The sequence below is a fragment of the Plutella xylostella genome, chromosome 8, assembly GCF_932276165.1.
Source record: "Plutella xylostella chromosome 8, ilPluXylo3.1, whole genome shotgun sequence".
Taxonomy (NCBI): Eukaryota; Metazoa; Arthropoda; class Insecta; order Lepidoptera; family Plutellidae; genus Plutella; species Plutella xylostella.
In genome coordinates, this window is record NC_063988.1 from 1339665 (window position 1) to 1349487 (window position 9823).

The window sequence follows — 9823 nt, forward strand, 5'->3', positions numbered from 1 at the left end:
CATTTATTTGTTCCAGAATTTGGGTACATGAAAAGGTGTTATATACATAGTTGGATCCATCAAATTCAGCCCTATGGGCGTACAAATATTTACAATAATTATCTTATTCTTTTAAAAAAACTATTACAGTAGGTAATTATCACGAGAATAATATATACAAAAATATCAAATCATTAATTATTCATTAAAAAATTCATTAATTGAGTAAAAACAATTGGAAATTAAATATTTTTCTAATTTAAAAAAAAAAAAAAAAAAAACACGCACTCACGCCTTGTACTAATGTACTCCCTTGCGGGGTAGGCAGAGGTGCATTACTGCACCCACTTTTCGCCAGAGTGTTATGTTAGTCCCTATTAAGTTATTTTTCTAATTTACTTTTGAATATTTAAATTTTTAAAGTTTTAAATTCATCAGGTAACTTATTGTACACTCGTATGCACATACAGTATACATTGTTTTTATACAATTCTAATTTAGAGGTAGGAAAGTATAATTTATGTTTATATCGTTCACCAGTACGACTGTTCATTTCCTTTTTGGTTTTAAATATTTCCGGGTGCTGTTTAACAAATAAACAAATCTCTTGGATGTAAATACATGGAAGTGGCAAAATATTTAGCTTCTTAAATAATGGTTTACAGGAATCCCTATAGTTAGCCAAGCACAACGAACTAATACACTTCTTTTGTGCTTTAAAAGTGCGGTCTACGTCTACTGAGTTTCCCCATATAATGATTCCGTATCGAAGTACTGAGCCTATATAGCCATGATAAGCACTAAAAGCGGCCTTCTTTGAAACTGTTTGCCTAATATTTTTCAATGCATATAAAAATTTGTCTATTTTAGTACATACCATTTGTATGTGCTCCTTCCAACTACAGTTCTTATCAAAGATTACACCTAAAAAATTTGTAGATTTTACTTCTTCTAGAGTTTTGTTTTTGTATTTAATTTTTAATGGTTCGATTCTTGCATTATAAGTACTAAATTGAATTAATTGTGTTTTATTTATATTTACATTTAAATTATTATATTCTAACCATCTAATGACTTGTTTTAGGACCTTGTTTATTTCGATGTGAAAAGTTTCCTTGTTAGTGCACTCAATTGCTACTGTAGTATCATCAGCGTACAGTATGCTTGTATGTTCAATATTTAAAGGTAGATCATTAATATATAGAATCATTAATTCATGAAGTATGACCGAAGAATCGAAGATGTAAAAATACAACCACTATAATACTTCATTTTATGGACGTAGCCCCGTAAAGTGCTATAGCGCTTGAAGCTTAGTGGAAGTGAAATGCCAATTTCGCCATTGACAAATCAGTAGATATAATAACAGATGAAAACGCTATTTTTGCGTAAAATTGTATTACACTCGAGGCACTGCCCAAATAAAAATATTTTTTCTAAACTTTCGTATATAAGTTTTGCTAACTTCTGTAGGTACCTACGTCATCGTTAGTGTCTCGCACTGTACCTAGCTAGTATATACTTAGTGTACTTACACTGGAAGTATAACAGTCGGCAAGGCTGGAGACACAATTGAAAGGGTCAAGTTCAATGGGCAGATAAGATGATGTGCTTGTTATCAGTCCTTATCTAGGAGGTTTTTTCGGCTATTGTTTGGGACAAAAGAGTGCCTATATCATAGGTGTTTATTGTCATCTTGCGTGTTTTATTATATTTTGTGTACTTAGGTATATACTTAATACCTAGTACCATAGACAATAGTACCTACCTACCAACTATCAACCCGACTTTATCAGCCAACCTACCTGTCTATTTTTAACAATATCTTAGTTTTTTGGTAAATATTTTTTACTTGTAGCACGTGTTGTGCTCATTAGATAACTGTACAGTCATCTTCATTAGTAGCTAATGGGCTATAGTACGTTTTGTAGGTACCTGTGAAACTCCGAAACTCCTATTCATTGTCTCACATTGACGGTGTGTTATTTTAAACCCCCGACGGAAAAGAAGGGTGTTAACGGGTCGTAACGTAAGTATAACGTGTCTGTGGTAGCGTAGCTCCCAAACGACACAACCGTTTTTCTTTCGTTTTTAGGGTCATATGTAATATTAGAGTGCTCCCGAGTGCTCTTAACCATATTTATCAAAATCGGCTGAGCCGTTTAAAAGTTATGCGACTTTTACTATTGAATGTCGGGGATTTCTAAGGCCTACATAACCAACCTTGGTTGAGTTATGATATGACACGGTACAAAAGTTAGCTACTATTAATGAAGCTGACATTACGTTTTTTAGAAGACTTGAAATAATTTCCGCAAAAACTATTCTTCTTTTTGAAGTTATCGCGTAGTTAATTGTTATCTGTCGTGTGTCGGCGCTTTGTGTTAATCTCTCGTAATTTATTAGGAGCATTTCACGGGGCCACATCAGTCATCATTAGACGACTGAAAATACACTCGTGAGCAATGAAAAAGTTCCAGAGACATAGCACCACATTACTCCTACACTCTACAGAATTATAGTACATATACAGGGTGTTGCAAAAAGGATATACTAAGCCGAAACCTACATGTGCAGCATGTTATATCTAAGCCCGAAACTGAAATCAGAATTTGAAAATTCGCGAAAAAAAAAAACATTTTCCATACAAACTTCGTTGGTCACGTGAATTTTACTATGGAAAAAAAAAATTTTTTTCGCGAATTTCCAAATTCTGATTTTAGTTTCGGGCTTAGATATAACATGCTGCACATGTAGGTTTCGGCTTAGTATACCAATTTTGCAACACCCTGTATTTAACAGCTCAGAGCTCATCAAAATATTAAGTACTTACGAACTGAAACCTTGAATAGGTACGTTTTGTTAAATTGTTACGTTAAATATTTGAAAAAAATGGGGCCATTCGGTGTCGGCATTTTGTGAGTGGAACTTTTTCATTGCTTCTGACAGTATAGATGATGAAAAAATGGTGTTGAGTACTAGGTGTTGCTAAAGTACTAGTACACGCCGAAAAGGGGTGGCACGGATCTTAGGACTAGATCTTAACTAAATTTATATTTTTGAAATAGCGTTTGTTATTTTGATCGTATAGTTAAGCGTATTTTAATTTATCGATTTTTAAAAGGAGTATGATCAGTTTGTAAGTTATGTTGAAGTAAACGTGCTGAATTATTATTTTATGAAATAAACTGAAAGCTCCATAGCTTTCATTTTATATTTGTAAACTTCTTACTTATAAAATTTTAAGACAGAAGATTTTTTTTACGATAGGATACCTAATTTATTACACCAAAATACTTACCTAAATTGTGCTACCTAAAGTACAGATAAACTAAGTATATATATGCACAATATATATTAACCAAATAGCTATACCTAGTATACTAGAGTAGGTAGGTACCTAGATTCCGTAATGCAATTATTTGTCTCATGTCAAATTGTTAATTATCAGGTTATGTACACAAAAACCTTCTTACAATAGCAATGAATGGAATATAAGGGATTTACTTGTCAGGAATATAAGTACTCATCTATTAAATATTATTATATCTTCCTGTCATAATATTATGCTAATCATTAATAATTATTTTTATTAATTATTGTTACTCAAACCCGTTGGTTATTTATTTTTCATAATATGCATCTTTCCCTCATCACTTTTGAGAATTAGTCAAAAACTCAAAATAGGTTTAGTCAGTGGGCACTGTTTATAAATTAATTTAAATATACGGCATGAAACTAGGTACACGGCATACAGGGACAGTTATGAAAACTTTACTTACCCAGTAAAAATAAGCACACTGTAAGACTAAAGTTTTTAAACGAAAACATTGTCAATGTTCACTTTATAGACACAAAATAAACTAAATACTTAAGTAAGTATATTTATTTTAAATCGCATTCACACATTCATATCAATAAACAATTTCACCAACATCATTCTAAACATAAATTCTATTTTAAAGTTTTAAAATTAAACGCGCGCTATTTAGAAAAAAGAACTTTCTAAAACACATCTCATTGCGATGTCTATGTCGGCCGATGAACGATAAGGTAATTTCAGAACGACACAAGTGACACGACCGATGGCTGTTGCGCGCTGTTTCCACTGAACCGCCGATACTGAAGTTACAGCGGGCTGTGACGTCAGAGAGGCTGAAACTGAAAGCCGTAGCGGTCCCGAGGGCGGGCGGTTTAGAAGGCGGGGTGATGTATATTTGTACATACCTAGTGCATTTTGTACATAAAACGATTTTTGTAACATAAATAATATTTGGTATTTCTGGCTGTAAGTCATGAAATACTTTGCAACAAATAGGACGCCACATCGTGAAGTGATACAGTACCTAATAATACACTTAATAATAATATGTATACATACATAATACTTTCGTTACGATAACATTGTAGAAATGGAATTAATTGTTTAGGTTCGACCTGAGAGTACTGTAAACTGCAAATATAAATAAATATTAATTAAGGTACTTATTAAAAGTTTTATAATAGCGATAATATAATCTAATTTTCTTCTAGCCGAGCAGTAGTCCAGCCTAATTAGCCGTTGCGTTGTTGTCATAATAATATACTCATGAAATCACTAGTAAGTAAGGTACCTAGGTGGTCACTCTAGCTTACGAAACACGAGGTTTCGGAGCGTAGCGCTGCTAAGCTAACCCACTCTGTTTCTATTAGTACCTACTAATTATTGGTTTATAATATACTTACATATAGCATGTAAACATATACTTACTAAGTAAAGTAAAAGTAAAAGTAAAAAAAGTTGGGTGATTGATCTGTACCTATCTATATTTGTTTAATTTGTGTACTTGCATTACCTAATGTAAATAAGTATTAAGCAATAATGTAAACAACGGAATTTGTGCCAACACATCCCACGGTTTGGCAAATGTATATATTAAATTGTATATTTTACTGTTATACTTATATAAATATACGTGTTTAAGTAGAAAAAATACCTACAAACTTTGAGTCTATTTGTACTTTGTCTTGTTCTTACATTTTTGTTTATGCTAAAGTAGCCCTCCTATTGACATGGTGTTGCGAGTGTCGTGACGTAGCGGCTGCCTCGGGTGATGGATGAGCGGGTCAGGTTACCTTCATTACGGAGGTACTTGTCGTGGTGGCGGCGTCGGACTGATTTCTGAACGATTTAACAGTTTTCAGGGACTTTGTAAGCCCAGGCAGTGGATAGAACTGGGCTAGAACAATACACTACGTATAGATATTGGCTGGAATGGGTCTGGGACTTAGACAAGTAAATATCTCTGGTCTGGGAGTGTCGGACCAGAGTCTAGATACTATACTACTCTAATATTCGTCGATTGATTTTCATTATGAATTTTTACTAACTTTTTATACCACCTATCTATACCTATTACGCAGCAGTTAAATAACTTAAGACTACATTGCTATATTGTGAGGAGTGACGTGGAGGCATACAATGTTACTAGATAAGTACTTACCTAATAGTGTGAAACTGTAAATTATCTATGTTTTATACCTGTTTACCCGCATCAATAGACTACTGAAATTCTGTGACATACTTACATTGGTAAACCGTAAATTCCTGATGTCTAATGTTATTTTAGGCGATACAACCACAATTCCAATTTCTACTTCCTACATACCTAAATCCTACAAATTTAGAACTAAGCTTGACGTTATGTTTTTAACTTGTAGTTAATTTAAGAGCAACATTATGTACGTATGTAAGTATGAATGAACTAACTACCTGAACTTACATATTTTTGAAATTACATCGTAGGAGTGGGCGACTAATGTCCACATCACGTTGTCTGTAAAGTGCTAACAGCCGTGTTTAGACTGGCACCATCTTCACATCACACTGAAAAAATCAGCCATGGTCTAAAAATACTGATTTTGGGAGCAGACTTGCATTTGAGATTGCAAAATAGTCAACGCCATGATGTCCCTATATCATAAGTATAGTCATACTTACCTATAGCGTAATTGAAAAAAAAACTATTTGGCACGCAGTTGAGAATCGAGGACTGCATAGGTAAAAACGCGGTCCTACTTAGGTGGGTGAATTTCCCGCGGCCAAAATTTGCGTGGCATCAATGAAATCGGTACTAAAAAACAAAGTTCTAATTTTCTAATATTTTTTTCCGGTTATGTGGAATAGTAATCTATATGAAGCACTAAATATTTTATCAATAGGATTAATGGATACTTTACAAAAAAATATTAAACCTCCAAATCTTTCATTGCCGTGTTTGTCCCCAGGTCATCTCGTTTTGTATTATTCTTCACTGATGAAAAAATATTGAGTGTTTAGATTTAAACTTAGTTTCATTTGATACATTAATAGTTAAAGTATTGTTACGAAATACATTTATTCAAATAAATAAAGAATATAACGAACGGTAAGTGAAAATTCATGTGTCCCAGAACTACATTTCATCGCCGTGACCTAAACATGATCAAGGATATTGTTTTATCTATGAACTTGGGTCCCCCCCTCGGTGCGCTAATCGTTTTTTACAAGTGTTGCCTAACTACTCGACGTGGAAAGAGGTACACAGGTGTCAACGTTTTCGCGCTATAGTGAAAATTATATTTGTTTTTGGTCACTGGACATTTTTTCTTTCATCGCCGTGGATAGATATAACTTCTATAAAATTAAGTTTGTCTTCTTGAGTAAGCATTCAAAAGAAAGCATTTTGAAAATATTCATCTTATAAAGTGTTTGTTTCTTCGAATAGTAAATACATTTTTTGTTATTTATATTTAATGGCTTGATTTTCATCGCCATGCTTTCATTTCCGTGGTTTCCGTGGCCAAAATTTGCTATGGCAATGAAAAAAAAGTGACGGCAATGAAAAAAATTTCATCGCCATGTCTTGTAAAATAATATGTATTCATTGCCGTGGCCTGGTTATTCATTTCCGTGGCCAGGTTATTCATTTCCGTGGCCAGGTTATTCATTTCCGTGACATATGTTTTCATCGCCATGGTATGTACGATTAGGCAAATAAAAATATATTTACCATCTTTTGTAATACAGTTAATAATACCGATCACTGAAATTACCTACAGGACTTGTCAAATTACCTTTTTTTGCAGTTCGATAAAACGGGCGCGTATCGCGATGTATAAAAACTAAATGTATAATTTATCATTAATAACAATCACAAAATAAGTATTATTATCGTCACAGGACTAAGGTTACCGACATAGCTGTCAAAATGTGCAAACTTAGGCAGGTAGCCGGTAGTAGCTGGATTAGGAAGGCTGAGGACCGAGTGTTGTGGCGCTCCTTGGGAGAGACATATGTCCAGCAGTGGATGATTATAGGCTGATGATGATAAAATACATTTCATATTATTATATCAATTAAAATATACTTTCATTTAGCATAGAGCTCATAAAATATTCTATCATATCACGTAATCTGTGTAAAATCCATCAACATCCACAACACCATCAAAACCCCTAACACCAAAACCTTAAGATAGGTGCGATAACAAGGAAAGCGAGGAGGAGCGGTTAAGTGCACATGCTGCGCCCCACTTCGCTGTTGACGAACATGTGCACCTAACTGCACCTATCTTTAGGTTTTCGTGCTTTTGGTGGTTTGTTCGGTGATTTGTAATTCAGCACAGATCATGTCACATCATAATATATTTTAAAATTAACAGTTCGTATACTGTATAATATTATCATCATCATTATCATCATCATCTCAGCCATAGGACGTCCACAGCTGAACATAGGCCTCCCCCAATGATTTCCACCTTGTCCGATCGGAGGCGGCCCGCATCCAGTGCTTCCCCGCAGCCGGTACGTGGTCTCCACTTGAGGACTCTTCTGCTCCACTGACCATCAGTCCTTCGAGCAATGTGTCCGGCCCACTGCCATTTCTGCCATTTGACTCGATAGGCCATGTCGGTTACTTTGGTTCTTCTACGGATCTCTTCATTTCTGATTCGATCACGTAGAGATACTCCGAGCATAGCCCTTTCCATAGCTCGCTGGGTGACTCCGAGCCTATTTAAGAGGCCTAAAGACCACGTCTCGGCACCGTAGGTCATCACTGGCAACATGTATAATATTATACTTTATGAAAATATAGATGTTATACTAGGTAAGGTTAATTATATGTTGTGAACGATATTAGTGTGAAATTAAACATTTCGTTTTTATAAGTTGCAATACGAACCTCATAATACTACTTAAAGAATTCCATACTACATTCTTTTTTATTTTATACATACTGTCGTTCTTTCTTTCGTTTCAATATCTATCCAAATATTTCTACCATACATAATCTGTCTAAGTTTGCGTTTCCCTCACAGTTTTTTTTTTTTGCAGTGGATTGATTCTTTCATATCCATAGCACAGTTCTTTCATTGCCGTGGACGTTAGTTTCATTGCCGTGGACGCTTATTTCATTTCCGTGAACGCATGTGTCATCGCCGTGGCATGAAATTTTTGATCATCTGTATCTCGTTAAGTTTTTAACTTATCTGATAGCCATTAAGTAAGAACACTAACATTAACAAAAACTTTCATAAAAGCGCTTTTTCAATATAAAAAACCTAAAGATAAAAAAGTCCACGGAAATGAAGATTTTTTAGGACTTGTTGAAATCCACCCAGGTAAGTACCTTAGTTAGAAAAATGCTTAGGAAAAATGAGAATGTCCATAAATTCCCGAAAAGCCCATAATTTTCTATAATAAACGTCATAACAAAGCGAGGCTACACTATACACCGCACGAATTATATTGCGTGGCTAAACACCATTAGTTACCACAATAATAGTGTTTGTTGTTACAATATTAGGGATAGGTAGGTATTCAGGAAGCCGGGTAGAGTAGAATCATAACTATGATAATATAAGTATCTAAACTACGTAGCTAGGCATTTTACAAGAGTTCAGTAATACTAGACGTTGTCATCTTATCACTTTATGTACCTACTTAAGTTTATATGTAGTTCTCGACTGGAAAACACTGTCGTACTCCGTGGGACTCCCTCCGGCCCGTTGGAACGACGTAGGTAGGTACCTACTTACAAAGGTAATGGCCGGATGAGGCACAGCTTCTTAAGAAGCTGTGAACTATATACCTACTTAAGTATAGTTTCCCTAATCATAATTTCGTCGACTATAAATGTAATGGCTGGCCCACTGCTGTTTCGGCTTGCTGTTTTTAACAGCTAACGAAATATTACTGGATTGCTGTGTCACATCACATACATATATTCTTAATTTCTGCTACACACCCACCTATCTATTACGTACGTGAATATGTTTCATTTTATCTCCTACTGGTGGAAAGTAAACTGTGTATGTGTAGTGAGTGATATAATATGATATAACCGTTGAAAGCATTTGATAAAATAAAATAATCAAATAAAAATATGATGCTGGTATCGATTGAAAATGCTAGTGCCATTGCTAGGTACTTACTTACATTGAAGTTGACCTACTATAAAACATTATAGGCAATGGTAACCAAAAAGGTATTTTTGAAATAAGCCCGTGTTAATAAGTATAAAAAAATATTTTTAAAAGTAAAGCACTGCTTTATCCATTTTAATACTTACTTATTTTAACACAGCATAATTTCCGAACGCAAATAAACTTGAGGGTAGTTTCACAAAATATCCAGTTTGACACAAGTCTTTGTTTATCAGATAGTCAAAGTTAGTTCTTCTCTGGTGAACCTGTGACCTTCAGGCCGTGCGATGGCGACGGTGATGGTCATGAAGTACCGGCAACGACAACTGTTCCCCGCCCGGATGTACCAGGGTGAGTGGATCCATCTTACTCATTCCCGAGGCAGGCAGAAATCACTT